The sequence below is a fragment of the Calliphora vicina genome, chromosome 1 (genome assembly GCF_958450345.1).
Source record: "Calliphora vicina chromosome 1, idCalVici1.1, whole genome shotgun sequence".
NCBI lineage: Eukaryota > Metazoa > Arthropoda > Insecta > Diptera > Calliphoridae > Calliphora > Calliphora vicina.
In genome coordinates, this window is record NC_088780.1 from 49,643,632 (window position 1) to 49,660,393 (window position 16,762).

A 16,762-nucleotide genomic window follows, 5' to 3' on the forward strand; every position below is an offset into this window, starting at 1 on the left:
CAACAACAAGAATTATAATTCTGAATAGATGACGTTATGCACGCAAAAGTTTTCATCAACACAAACGTTTTAAATGTGATAGTTACGTGGTGGGTTTGCCAATTAACTATAACACAAATGGTTGTTTTTCTTAACAGAGTCTTACACAGAGAAGTTAAATTTATTCCAAATAAATTTAACTTCTATGTCTAATATCGAACAAAAGGCTTCTATTTTTTATGCCTTGACTGCAGAAACATCCAGAAGCTTTGGCAAGAATGATACCCACGACTCTCAGACTGAGAGTCCAGCCTACTATCATCTAGTCTATCGGTGCATCCAAGGATCAGTAGCTGTGGTGAGAATAATCAAAGTAAAGTCCATTTTACTTCAAGGATTGCTCATTAGTAAGAGCAATCCTTCCAATTGCCGACAAACAACTTATTGGTAAACAACTTCAATGATAGCAATGCTGCCGTTAACGGTATAGCGGGTGTCTTCACGACATCTAGGTTAACCGAAGAATGCCGGTTATCCCTAAATGAGATAGCGAGACATTATAGAATAACGTTTATGTGGGTTCCTGGACACGATTGAAATCAGGGTAATTGTATGGTGCGATGATGGATGAGGAGGCATTTACATTGCAAAATGTAAGATGGTTGTACAGCAAAGACTATTTGAGACTGCACAAAACAGATGGACCAATGAACCCACCCGCCGTCAGGATATCCATCGTGAGGTACAATGCCTACTGTAGAAGCTGTCATAACGAAGAAGAGGAGGAGACTGTGTTCTACCTATTCTGCCAATGCCCGGCTCTGACAAACTTGATGGAACATATTCTCAGGATCCCATTCTTACCGTGTTTAGATCAGCTATCAGTGATGAATCTAAGACGAATCAAAACTTTATGGAACGTTTTCTCGGCATCAATTCCTACCGTATTTAGATGAGCTATCAAGGATGAATCTAAGACGAATCCACTCCTTTGTCAGAGAATCTGGTTGGTTCACCTCGGAGACAAAGGACTTGTCTGTTTACCTCTTGGTTATCACAATGGGATCAGTTATTGATTGGACCCAAGTGAGCTGCTGGACATAACTTAACCTAACTTCAATAAAAATAGTGCTCGTTAAAAGTTGGACTTCAGAGTATGAATCCATAATATATTGACTATCTGGGAATACTACAAAATGTAGCGCTTGATATACTCCTACACCAAACGAATCTAGGTTATATAGGGAAGAAGGTGTCTGCAATTCGTGTACTTCGTTATAAAGGTTTAGAAGAGATGGTGGATGATCCCAATCCAATAATGATGCGCTAACATCTCTTTATGTCGACCATACTATGCAGAAGGGTGAGTTGTATCTTGTGAATTTTTAGGCATACTCATGAATCTTAATATCAATATATCAGGAGACAATATTGGCAATTAAAGAAGTAGCGTTATATCTGGAATCGAATGTCATCTTCAGAACTGGTCTGAATGTCCAGGGTACAGGGAAATTAAGTAGAAGCATATGAGCTTGACAGATTGGACACTACCCTATGAGTTACACTAGCTTTGGAATGCTTTGATTATAACCCCAGTCCCTTAGAAATTTATACATAGGTCTGAATAGAAGGCAATAATGGTTGCAAGACATCCAGGCAACTGTGGTATCACAATGGATTAAAAGATCTAAGAATATTGGAATTTACTATTTTATTTACCTAATCCCATCTTAAGTTAATAATGCATAAAGTATTTCTATAAAACGAAACTAGGTGAATTCAGAAGGATAGCAGTCTCTTGAATATTAGTTTAAAACCGACATGATCAACTTATACGAAGAACAAAAATATTCTGAACCAGCTCATCCGAAATATTGGTGAAATTTGATTAAATTCAAATATCGAAATCTTTCACTTTTACCAAGTTCATTTCTTTATTATATGGAGTCAAATGAAGAAGCCACCTTCTCTTGTTTACAATTATTTTAGTTTTCCTTTTAATATTTTCATTCACTGATGGTAGCTAAATGATAGCCCTATCCTTAATCTTACAACGCATTAGGCAGCAGTACAGGCTGGAGAGATTGACAGCTGTTGAGGTTGTAGACGACACAAACCCCATTTTAAGGAGAGCGCCCTGCATTACCAAATATACAATTTAATATATTTTGTTCGAAATAAAAAAGAAATCACAAAGGATTGATAAACTAGGCTTCAAAAACACCGACATAGATGTGATATCCGTATTCCATAATCGGTCGGTCATATAGAATTTTAATAGTGGATGGGAAAAAAGAAGTGAAAATTAGAGCACTACTTGCATGATTCAACATCTTTATTTATTAGAAGTACGATGGCGAGCCAATAATAAGTTCGTGACTTTTGAATGAAACACTGATTTTTGAATAAAAAATCATTTTATTTTTCAACATAGTCTAGATTGAGCTCTATAAACTTTGTCCAACATTTCTCCAATTTTAATATCCCTTTTTAAAATTAAGATTTTGTGAGATGATTTCATCGTTGGAGTCAAATCTCTTTCCGCAGAGCCATTTCTTCAGATTTGGAAACAAGCAGTAGTCACTCAGGGGCTAAATGCGAAAAATACGGCGGATGAGAAGCAATTTTTAGCCTAATTCATGGATTTGTGCCAATTGTGAGCAAACGCGGCAACCGTCTTGCGGAAAACTTTCTCATAACCAAGTGATCATTCAAAATCTAAACCACTGAGCCATTTGAGATTCCAGTGGCTTCCACAATCTCTCTCACTTTCAATCTCCGATCGCCCAACACCATATCGTGAATTTGTTCAATTATTTCAGGTGTAATGACCTCAACTGGACGTCCAGAACATTCGGCATCTGTCGTGCTTTTACGGCTACAACGAAATTCATTAATCCACTTTTTTACCATTGAAATTGATGGTGCATAGTATTTATCAACCTTAGCCTTGATTCGAGTGATGATATCTTTAATAATTTGGTTAAGAAAGATAGACAATAAACTTAAATTTATCAAATTTATTATCTCTTTTATAATTAGTTACTTGATTTATTAATTTTATTTCAGAGAAATAATATGTTTTGACTACATAGGACTCCTACTAGTCGGGAAAAATATAACTGGAAAATGTACACACGTCATTGGTGGCTACATGCCCTCAGCAAATCAAATAACATCTTCCTTAAATGCTCCTAAATATTCCAACTGGCTGTCAATTTGGCAATGACAACATATGAAAATACATTCGTGTACTTAACAACTCTGCCACATGCCTAAAAAATGTTCACGTTCCACATTAAAGAAATTACCCTTCTTGATTTCTTTATATTCACAGCAAGTGTCGGTATTTTTTCTTTCGGTTCATATTCCCTACTTCCGTTTCCTTTTGCACACACACAAAGGCAAACATTAATGTTGCTGTTTTCTTAAGTCAGTCAGTCAGTCATTCATTCGTGCTTTTAGTCATTCAAACTCTAATTTGCTAGCTCTGTTACAAATTGAATGAGTGTGTCTGTCGGTCTGTCTGTTTGCCTGGATGTGTAAATGTATGTAGCTGTTGTTACTCTTTTCTTTTGTATTTGACGGTTTTGTAAGCCAAAATAAAATTTATTATATTTTCATGTTTTCCCTTTGTTTATCTGTCCTCCATTTCAACTCATTCCATTCATTATTTCATTCATTCATTCGTCTTGCCTGACAAAGGAATGCATTTACAATAAAATAAAAGTAAACAAGACAAGACGGCTTTTAAATTTCATTATCCTGGAAGATAAAAATAACAACAACAACATCATCAGTAGCATCAGCAGCATCAACGAACAAAAGTGTCCCTGTAAAATGCGAAGGAGTATTACACAATGATGGAGGTGGGTTTAAATGATGAGGAGAAGGAGTGTTAAAGGGAGGATTTAAGTGCTTTCCTTGATTTTTTTTAATGCTAAAGTCTTTCATTTAATGTTTCTACAATTAGAATTTCATTAGATGCCAACATTGTTTGGTATTGTTCATGCTGTTCATATTGTGTGTGTGTTGTTGTTTTTTTTTCAAATGCTCTTGCTGCTGACACTGTTTCTACTGTTGCTATTAATATAGCTACTGCTTGGAATACACTATGTATAGCAATTGCTGTAGCTGCTATTGTTTTTTGTAGTTTTATTGTTTCCATAAATCCAATACAATAAACAAAAGCAACAGTCAGTGCTGAAACAAAATATGCTAAAATAAAAATAGAAATTCAATCTTTTAACAATATTATGACGCCCTTACACCTTCTACATGACACAGGCACACATGCGTTCCTTTTCTCTGTATTAATGTTACACTTAAGCCTCATTTTATGTTGAATTTATTACATTACACTCGCTTTTATATGAGTAATAAAATATCATGGTTGAACATTTATAATTTCGAATTTTATAATGGGAAATTTACACCTTTTTTTAATGACGCTTAAGGAACATTAAGTCCAACACACTTAAGATGAATGAGCCAGCCTTACTTAATATAATACCCAACCATAATTTATGTTAGTCACATAAATTTGCCATAAGAAGCATAATTGTTATATGTAGGTGAGATAATTGTAGGTGTATTAAAAATAATGTCAAACTAATTTTGGTGGAGTAAAATCCCAAAGTCATAAAATTTTGTTGAAATAATTCAAAACCTCTCGTGTATGTAGAACTTTTTAAAGCTTCTTATTAACAATATTTATGTAATACTTACTAAAAATTTAATTGAATTAATTAATGTACTAACAACATAGTGGGTATGTTGTGGAAATTTTTAAAAAGTAAAAAATGATTTACTACTATACATAGCATAGATGGGCAGAATCAAAATGTTTTAGAAATAAATCTGCCATTTCAAACAGACTGATCCCATTGGCAAAATATACGTATTCGAGACCTTACAGCGCTGCTCCTGAAGAATCTTCGATCTGCTCTGCTACTCCTTTGTGAAATTTCATGCCAATCCGATCAGCCAATTGGCCTGGTAAATGTTGTTCTAAAATATTTTAGCATGCATTTGGATATTAATACTTATTATTTGGCGTTGTCATATTGAATCCAATAGGCATCATATCGAGCCCTTAGCGCCAAATTATCGTAAGCGACAAAACACAAATTTTACAGGAGAAGTTTTTTTTTATTATTTTGAAATTTATACATGGAATTAAAAATGTCAAGGTTCAATTAGACGTACCATAGCCATAATCATATAAAACAGCTGTTCGAACCAAGCTTATGGGCAACACTGTATTTGATTATTGGTGACATGCCATAACACCATAGCCATAACCGTAACCGTAGATATCAACTGAATTTTGGTTTTCTGCCATAACCATAAACAGCTGATTGATAAATTAACGTATTTTTTTCATTTGACTTTTATTTTTCATAGTTTCTGAATTGTATGGTGAGTTTTAATTTATATTTTTCTTTTGTTTCTTTTCATAATTCAAAATAAACAAATGGAAACATCAAAAATTGCTGTTTATGGTTATGGCACCACAAAACGAGGATTGTAAAAAATGCTTACCTTATGGCTATGTTTACGCCTATGGCGATATGGTATGGCACGACTAATTGAACCTTTATGATGCGATATAATATTGTTACGAAATTGTACTTGAATTCAAATATAACGATTTTAAGGGCTGATTTAAAAGTAGCATAATGCTTTCAAATAACAGTGCTGTAATAGCAAACTGTAACATATCTGTGGACATTATTAAATAAAAGCTTTCAGTTGATTTGATCGTAAGTTGGCAACGCTGTATTCGAATATTCAGTTAAAGAACATTGTAGAAAGTACATCACAGATGGCGTATGTATTAGAAACCTCTAGACAGTTAAAGAGAAATCTAGAGTGCAGATGGCAGTGTTATAAATAGTGGCAGAGGTTGCAGTCGTCAGTGAGTTTATCAGAGACGCTTTTCGAATAAACATCAACTGAGTGCCTTAAAGTGTGTTGTGTTTTTCAAGTAAATTCGTGTACATTATAAAGTGTGTCTTTATTTCTGCGAATTTATAAACGTGTATAAAAAAACACTGAGTGACTATTTAGTTCTGTTGTTGTACATTTTAAATAAATAAAGAGTTGTTACAATTTTCAAACTACTAAACGGCTTTTATTTGCAATCAAAAGTATCCGGTTTATTTAAAGGAAATAAACCAGCGTTTTGAAAAGGTTAAAACGTAACAATATTTTTCAAAAATATTTATAACTTTTGATAATTAAAAATTCATGGAAAACTTTATAGAAAAATATGACAAAAAATGTTTTTTATTGAATTTTTGCATAGATACAAATTTTTCGATTTGAATTAAATTTTTATTTATAAATAGTTTTTAATGAAATTTCACAGTTATGTAGATTTTTTTATTTGAAATGGAAAAATAAAAACGAATTTGGAAATCTATTTTCAGCAATTATCCCGCAATTCCCAAAAAAGTGTTACCAGGACCTGGTCCTCTCGGTAACAACAATTTTGAAATTGGTTTTCTCTAAAATATTTTTTGAAAACTAAGCTTTCAGAAAGTAGAAATTCCTTTTATATCGTCTTAGAAATTTTTTGCGATAACTTAAAAAGAAAAAAAGTTCTTTTTCCCAAAAAATAGCGAAAAATCGCTTTTTAAAAATGTTTAAATTCAAATATAACTTTGGACTTAGTCATTATTTTTAAACAGCTCTTCTTCCATTTGACACATGCATGTGTTGTTAGTCCAATAAAGGATAACTGGAGAAAATCGGGAAATATTTGGATACGCTATTATCAAAAAACTGGAGTAGGGTGGGTAAAAATGTTGAAAATTTAATTTTCAAATGCGAATATCTCCTAAGCTATAATAGATAATTGATAGCTACTACGAGGTTATTTGTAGTGCTCGATGAGAAGATGTATAATGTTTTTGAAATCAGAACTCAAACCAAGAAATAATATCGTTTTAAAAATGTAACATACCCGAGGTGTCATACTTTGAGGGCCCTTGGTCGCGCCCCTGGTGGGCCAACACTTCTTCTTTGCGCATGTGAAACTTCATTCAAACCAATCTAACCATTTAGAAGTTACAGATTTTTATCTCTCTTTTTTTTCTATACCACTGCGACACACAGTGTCGATAAAATTTGTTTACTATAAAATATAAACATTGACTTACGATAAAATCTTACCCCCTATATTTTTGAAGTTATTAAAAATTTTGATATTCTGAGAACGCTAAAACATCAGTCAATCCATAAAATTTTAATTTCTGCAATAAAATAAAAAATTTAAATATTTCGCTTACGATAATTTGGCGCTAAGGGCTCGATATGGGACCAAACTCTTCTAGTCATCCTTTATAATACTTTTTAACCTTTAACTTATGACGTGAAAATTTTTGACATAGTCACTGATGTGGTATAAATTTTACACCTTATATTTTTTGCAAAAAATTTTACTTTAAAAAAAATTTTTTCGTTACAATTTGCTTTTCAAAAATAAGATACAACAATTTTAATTTAAAAAAATTAAAAAAAGAAAGCAAAATGTTATTTGAAACAAAAATCCAGGCACTTTATTTCGAAAGCCTTTTTGATAAAACTTTAAAAAAATTAAGAGAGGGTGTAAAATTTACCACCACCTCATAAGTTAAAGGTTAAAACGATTATTGGAAACGACAAGAAGAAATATGAACGATTATCCATATAAAACTAGAAGTTCCATTGATAAAAGACAAGTTTATAAAAATTCGTGAGAGATTCATTTCGAAATTGCAATACAATCTGAAACCACTTGAAAGATTACATACAATACAAAAAGTCTACTCATCTTGTTCGAATTTGAGCTTATCTACAACCCACATAATTTGAGGCCGATTTGTAGATCGTCATCTCTAGCACAGATCGTCATCGAATGTAATTTTGGCCAGTCTTTCAAGTTCATTCACTATGGTATTTCTATATATCCCTATGTCCAAAGACCCAAAGGATCCGTATGTTTAGATGCCCAGAGTTTTTGTTAGGAGATGAGTGCAAGTCAAGAGCTGTATGAGTTACCAGATCTACCGAAATTTCACATTCGTTATATGTATGATAAAAGAACTAACTCTATTGTAAATGGTAAGAATCGGTCCACGATTTTTTCTAGCCCCCATAGAAATTTCTTCCCGAATAGCAGTATCCATACAAAATTTTGCAAAAATAAGTTTCGTGGTAAAAGAAATCACAAGACTAAATATCGTCGCAAATCACATGGTTTTGGCCGATAAAATTCTCTTCTGAAAATCATTTATATAAGCATAAAAATGTTGTATTCATTTTTTTTTTCAAATTCGCCGAATTCTATGAAGATCGGGTCATAATTGGTTATAGTTCCCATATAAAGACCACTTCCAAAAAACACAATAACCTACATAAATATCTAAAAAATATCAATATCAAAACAAAATTTTACATAGATCCGTAATTTATATTTAGAAATCATACTACAGGATTTTGTCCATATTTGGCCATAAGGTCCACTTCCGAAAATCAGTTAAGTACACATATAAATCTCTTATAAATACCTTCTGTACCAAATTTTATACAGATTGGCCGATAATTGGTCATAGCTCCCCCATAAGGCCCATTTCCGAAAAAGATATTAACCTAAAAAAGTATTTAAAACATATCGATATCAATATGAAACTACGCACAGTTCAGCAATTTGTATCCAGTAATCATACTTCTCGATTTTGTGAATATCGGTCCATATTTAACCATAGCTCCCATATAAGGTCCACTCCCGAAAATCACTAAAATCCTCATAAATTTCTTACAAATATTGTTATCAGGTTGAAAAAACTATATTTCAATTCAAATATTTGTCATATATTGAATTGGTTTCAATTATTTCATAATTGAATCAAGTATTCATGTGCTCAAAAACTAAATTTTCTGATATTTTCTATTGAATTTTGAGTTTTGAATTTGATAATTTTGACAATTGAATATACAATTTTCGTTATTGGTTGAATTTTATATATTTTATTGAATAGATAATTTTCGTAATTGAAAACACAAAAAATAACAAAAATGTGTTTTCAATTACGAAAATTATCTATTCAATAATTTTTGTATTTAAAATTCAACCAATAACGAAAATTGTATATTCAATTGTCAAAATTATCAAATTCAAAACTCAAAATTCAATAGAAAATATCAGAAAATTTTATTTTTGAGCACATGAATACTTGATTTAATTATGAAATAATTGAAACCAATTCAATATATGACAAATATTTGAATTGAAACGGTTTAAGAAATAGTTTTTTCTGTGCATATAAGAACCACTTCTGGAAAACACATTAACCTGCACAAATATTCAAAAAAATCTGTACTGAACCAAAATTTTACATCAATCAGTAATTTGTATCCCAGAATCGTACTACAAGATTTTTTAAATATTGGTCCATAATTCAGCATAGCTCCCATATAAGGTCCACTTCCGAGAATCTCTATAATACCTACAAAACTCTTGTTAGTATCTGTAGTTATTTCAATTACAAATTGCTGAATTAGATACAAAAATCTTCTGCAAGATTTTAAATAATATAACATAAATTCAAAAATGCATAATCCACACAATTCGCAATGCGAAATATAGTACTCTAACCTGTGGTTTATTCAGTATTGTTCGACAAATCATGATGGAAAGGCTTAAACCTCAACAATGTCTCCAAATTATTTTACTTTGTTACGATAATCAGCGTTCGCTTCACTTTATTCAAAAGTATTCGTTGATAAGACAGCTACGATTCAAAACTTGGAAGCCAAAATCACTCAAGTAATTCTCGATATAGCGTAGTAATGCTCGAAAGACTGATAAAAAAATTCAACTTACCAAATGTATGTATATGTAGTCGCGGCCAATATATAAATGAATGTGTCATTAAATAATAAATGTCAGCGTTTTTTCTTTAGTGTCAATAATAGCGTATCCAACATTCAAAATTAATTTTAAGTGTTTTTTTTTAAATTGAAAAACCTGTAAATGATTCACCCTTTATCCATCATTTACTATAGGAAAAGGGATCAACAGCTATAATGTTGGCGTCAGATGGTTATTGATCAATGAAACATGTAGCAAAATTGCTCCTCCATATCCGTTGAGCAACTCATTCAAACAACTCTAAATCCAAAAGTTGAAATTTGTGTTAAAAAAATTAAAAAATAAAAATAACATTCCTTTCAATATTTTTTTTTATATTTTTCATCTTTGGAAAACTATAACTAATAAAGATATTGACTTTGGATTCTGAAATTTTGACACAAAATTATTAGCTATTTTGTCAAAATCATAAAATCGTTGTCGAAAATTAAATTTATTTTTTAAATATTTCAAAAAACTTTCGTGTTGTTGTGCCCTTTGTTATTTTTTTGGGGTCATTTTTGGTTTTTCACATTGTGGCCATATTTCCTGGGGCCATAATTCGCAACGCCGGCATTTCCTTACACAATCCTGAAAACATCCCTAAATATTAAAGTAACAAATGGTACTCAAAAAAGAACTGAACTTCCGTAGATTTTAAACATTAATTTAAATTATAAGTTATTGAGGTAAACCTGCTAAAAAATAAGTTTATTCATGAAAACTTAAAGTAAAAATATCTTGAAAACTGACCGTAATATTTTAAAATATTCAACAGATTTGTGTTTTTCTTTTCAATAATTCTATTTAATATATTAGTGTTTTTAATTCCATTGCATTAAAAACAAAGTTTCGGTTTACTATTACAAATAATGATTATAGATTAAACATTACGAAACATTCTTTATTCAATACAACGAAGTCCTTCCTTGGCATACATTCTCTCTTAATATTGATCAAAAGTATTTGTGGAATGAAGTTTTTTTTTAATATATCAGTAACAAAACCGTTGTGTGGGATAAATATGAAAAGATTTCTTTTAATCGAAGCGTTATGTTTAAGTGGTTTTAAGTTAAAATATGAAAAGTGTATTTTAACTTGAAATAAGTCATATTATATTTCATCAGAACTGCTGATATTAAAAGTATTTATGAAATTCCAAGAATTTATTTATCGTGAACTCAGTCAGTTCCCAATTGGTCTCAAGCTTTAAAATTAAAAAAAAAATAATCCTTGTATATTTGACACAATTTAATATGAAGTATATAATTTCCGAGTATTTAAAGCGTTAAAAGAGGGTTTTTATGTCTATATTTATACAGGATAATATCTAGTTACCTGCATGTATCATGTAGATGTAAATTTATATGGAACATATTTACAAATATCTCAATATACATTAATTTACAAATAAATGTATGTTTGAGTGAAAATGTTTACTTGTATGTAATGTAATGTTACATTACATTGAAACGCCTACATTATAAGAAATATTAATACTCGTACATGTATGTACATCTAGTACAACGACATATAAAACTTAAATACATATACATATTTTTAAAACACATACAACCAATCATCCATCCTTACACACACATTTATATTGTACAGTTATTTGCTATAATGTTGGGGATTTAAATCTGTCATGTTGCAATTTTTACTTCCCTTTTTTTATTTTAGTTACATCCACCATCATCATCATATCTCATCACATTCATATCTATCAACACATTTATTCTCAGTTTTTTCTTTCGCATTTTATGAATATATAATAAAATAAGTGTAAAATTGCAAGAATGATCTTATATAATCATTCGTATATATGTGTTTAAATATAAAACTAGCAACAACAAAATGCCAAATAAAATTATAATAATAAAAATATGGAACTTATATCTATCTATTGGTCAAATCGATACAATGCACGATGAGTCCAATAACCAGTTTTTGAGGCAATAAATCACAGGAAACAACTAGTCCTTTCAAATTTCATATGATAATAATGAGTTTTTAAGTCTTCAGTAAAAAATTTAAGTCACTCGGCAGTGCCACGCCCACTTTCAGTAGATGGATTAAAGTGCAAATGCGGTTGAAGATCTCTGGAAAATAACATTATGCGACAAAAAATAATACCTGGAAAGTGATACCATTTTTCTGGAAGGTGCTGTCGAGTATAACAAGAATCTGTCTTTGAAATTTGCAAAACACCTGCAAAATCTTGAGTTACGGGTAAAAAACCGGTTTTTCATACCTTTAAGCACTTATAAGCCCTTCACTAAGCTGATTCTCAATCGATTGTATTTTTTTAAACAGATTTAAAAAGAAGAAACTGTGGCCTTTCCAATGGTATATATATTATTTAAGTATTTCGACAAAACTTGTGTGCATTTCTTCAGCAAACATATTTTTGTTTTTATTTTTTCACCATTTTCCAAGTTTGAAGAAGATTTTAAATAGTATTTTATAAGGGAACCGTACTATTTATGCATTGATTTAAAAAATAAGTTTATTTATGCATAAAACGCAATATTGCTTTTAAAAATCCATTGGAAATTGACAAAGTTATTAAAGATTGTACTAAAACAAAATTTTTGAAAAAAATATAATTTCTAGGCATTTTACTTAGAAATGTTTGCTTAACCGCTTTCTTTTTAACTCGTTATCATCAGTTTGCCGTAAAAGTTTCGGAAAATAGTTTCCTTATGTTTTTTCCTTCGAAACGTTTTTGCTATTGTGACCAAAGCGACACAAAACTCTTCCATGCGCGTTTTTCAATGGAACTTAGCTTATTCAACGCATCTTTCATAATTTTTCGAATTTGAGGTCCAATGAAAATACCTAAAATTTATCAAAACAGGTAAAAACGCAAAAAAAAAACTTGGGATGATATTGATAAAAACCTCCTTTTATTTTGCCTTCGCTTAATTTTGGGAATTAGCAGAAAGCTCGCCGTTTATATCAAGCTTTTTAAAAAATTGTTTCATATAACGTTACTTAAGGTGCAGCGGAGGCAAAATTAGGTCACATAATTGCTCACAAAGACTTAAGTAATCATTTCAAGTCAATCCGCCTACTGCCACACCCACCTCTAGTGACAGGAAATATATGCATGGCGATAATCTGATCTTTAAATTAAGCGATAATTGAGAAGATGAATATAAACAATTTTATTTTAAATACATGTACCCAAAAATTAGGTGACATGTTTTCTATGTACATTAGAATGCTCCAAGATTGTATTTCCGCCGATTCATCAAAATCGGCCGAAAAATAAATAAAATTTCGCTAAGTTTTCATGAGAAATTCCAATTATTGAAAAAATTGACTTTTGACCTTCACGATTTAAAGGGTTAACGTTTTCCGATTTTAGTAAAACTTTCAGACTATATTTAGAATTACCTGGAATATAATACTATGAATAGCTTTTGCTTAAAGATCATAACAATAAAGAAATTCGGCAAAATATGGCCAAAAAAATAGTTTTTCTCGAAAATCTCAAAATTTAAATCGCAGGTACGGAAAAACTGTAGGAGGAATTGACATAATTTTTTCACATTTTTATTCCCTATTACGTTGACAATAAATCCCCAAGTGATGACCAAAAAATTCTGAAATTTGTTTAACAAAATTTTTAAAAATTTAAAATTGGAGTTTTGAAAATTTAATTTTTTTGGTCATACCTGCGAATAGGTTAACGGTATCCTATATGGACAAAAACTCATTTACAAGTAAATATGGATATATTTTAAGTAAAAATAAGCTTTTATTTTAATATTTCTCAAAATATGTTAATCTTGTTCATAAATGTCTTGTTCTAGAGGCCTGAGACACGATAATGGCCTGGCGATTTTTTAATAACTTTAAAATTTTTTAACCAATTTTTGTCTTTTATATCTTATTATAACGAAAATTACGTACACATTTCGATTCTTTCTCTTTTGTGGCTGAAGCAAAGTTGTAGATATTGAATAGTAGAAAAAAAGTACGGAACATACCTACCCGAAAAAGGTGCATCCAGTGCCTTAAAAATCGCAAAAATGCCAATTTTTTTAAAATTTTTTTACCAATTTTTTACCTTTTTTGCTCAATAACTGGATTACAAATCCAATTATGGACCGATCACCATGAAATTAGGGAAAAATTTTAATTTATTTACTATACCTTGGTCCGCTTTTTTAAAAATATAGGTCGTTCTTTTGGACCGAATGGACTCAATTTTTTTGTTTGATAGACAACTAAACTCAGAGCAATATAAATTATGGATACAAAAATAAACGATTTATTACACTCTGCTACAAAATGACACTTTTTGTCAGAACTTCAAAAGCGACATAATGGAGGTTGTAGGCCTAGATGAGGACATACTAAAACCGTTTTCAAAGATTTTGAAACACCCTCAAAATTTTAAGATATTTTGAAAAATCTGTTTTAGGGTTGGTCGTAGTACTTTAGTACCTCTAACTCACACATTTTTAGACCGATTTCAAAATTTTAAACAATTAAAGTTAGGTAACGAATTACGATTTCATAAAATCTATGTATAAAATCTATATTCCTAGAAATTGTTTAAGTTTTTATAAATAGTTTCGGGTTTTTTTTACTTTTTTTCGTAATTTTTCAAATTCAAAAATAGTTATTTTAATTTTTTTCTATGAATACCTATTTTTCTTTGCAAAGTTTTATAAAGACAATTTTATATAGACAAAACTGAGATATTATTTATTAAAATCGGTTTATACTTGCAAAAGTTATTAAACTTTTTCGAAAAAGTTCTACAAAATTTACCTTCTAAATTAAAAATTGTACAATTTTTTTTTTTTGTATAATTTTTTGTTTTTCTTTTATATGGGCTGGGGGAGAAAATACTAAAAAAAAGTGTTATTGAAAAGTTGCATAACTTTTACAATTTTCATCCGATTTGAATAATTAAGAACTAAATTTTCGTTATACATTGGTGTACATTTTTATAAGCTTCCATATTAAAATAAGCAATGAAAAGCGGCTAAAATCAAAAAAGTTGATAAATTTTGTTTTTCTTTTAGATATCCTTAACAAAAACAATACTTATTAATTACAAATGTATCAAAGGATGCACGTCATTTTAAAGCGCATTCAGTTTTCTTTCCAACGCCGTTTAAAAATTTAATGTCGGACAGAGACTGACTGAGTTACAAATCGATAAGTTGACGAACATCACTGAAAACGGGTTTTTCAGAATAACTTCTGAATTTGAGGGTGTTTCTTAAATTTTTTTTGACACAATTTCTAATGTACTCGGCAAGCCCCATAACCCACGCTAGCTCGTTTTCCAATTTTTTTCCATTGTAGCACCGTGTTATTTATAAAAATCTTTGAAATCGGATGGGAAATAAAAAATGGCACGTCTTTAAAAATGTTACACGTCGAAGTTACCCTATTTTGATAACTTTAATAACTTAGACTTGAAGCTACTTCCACGTCAAATTTTATTCCGATGATTCTGCCCACTGTGCACTGGTAAATCAAACAAATTTTTTTTTAATTTCAATTATTTATTTTTGTGAATGATTTTCGGGAGTTGCCCTTATATGGGAGATATAGCTAATTATGGATATGGATATAGCTAATCATGTCTATATGGAAAGTATTTCTGTTGAATTTTATGTGGATACCAACACTTTTAAGAGATTTATGGTCGTTAAAATGTTTTTCCAAACGGTCCATATATGGAAGTGATTCTGAGTCGATCGGTATACTTTAAGGTTGGTGTTCGACTAATATTTTTGGGTGGTGATGGTATATAAAATCCAAAATAAAGGTTACAAAATTCGAATTGTTGATAAAAATGTTTCGTTTTATCACTATTCTAAATCAAAAGATCATCGGACTGTTAATGGATAAGATTTCGTTAATCTTTGAATTCAACAATTCTTTCATGCGTATTTATTCTTTCGAGTATTTAGTATATTTCAAATTTTCTTTAACCCTGATTGTCCCATAAAAACCAACCACTAACTTTTATCTTAAATTACAAAATAATAGTTTCGTGGACATGAACTGAATTAAAAATGTATTCAAACAGATATAAAAACCGAAAACTGTATTAAATAATAAAACAAAAAATTAAACTATAATTTACCACAATACAACAGAACTTAACAGACAACACACAATACAATACAATACAGCACAATCAACCACATTTTATTACAGCGTTTCTGTTTTGGATAATGGATGTTACTCGTTCTTCCGGCAACTAAAAAAAATTATGTTTAAATCGTCAGAGTAGGGGGTGGGGGGAGGACAATGAAGAACGTAATAAAGATACCAAATATGTACGTGCATTTTGAGTCGTTGTTTTTGTTTTATTTATATTTAAATTTCATCCATAATAACTCAACAGACAACGTGCACATGGACATTAAAATGATGGTTAATGGTGGCAGTAAAAGTGAATTTTATTACTGGTGCGCTTGGAAAATTTAACACCTGAATCCTTTTAGGATGTTCGAACATGTGTAACTCTCTCATACACTCAATGTACCAGCACTCAGTTATTTAGTGCATAAGTATAAGACTGATGAAGAATGTGAATAATTTTCCTATTGTTTTTCATATTAAAAAATACTTTTACAGAGTGTCGCCAGCATATTATGGACATTTTATTATGTCAATTGGGAAATGCTGACAGCGGCACTTTTGATTTAGTAAACATTTTGCAGATTTGCTAGAAAGTAGTTTATTTTACTTGGTGTTGTATCGGAAAACTGAAATTATATCAAAAATAAATATTAAACAAAATTTTGTTACTAAAAAGACTAAATGCATTGGACATTTAGCTTCATGTTTCATTTGATTATAACACTTCGGTGGTATTCCGATTGTAACATAAAATATTGGTCA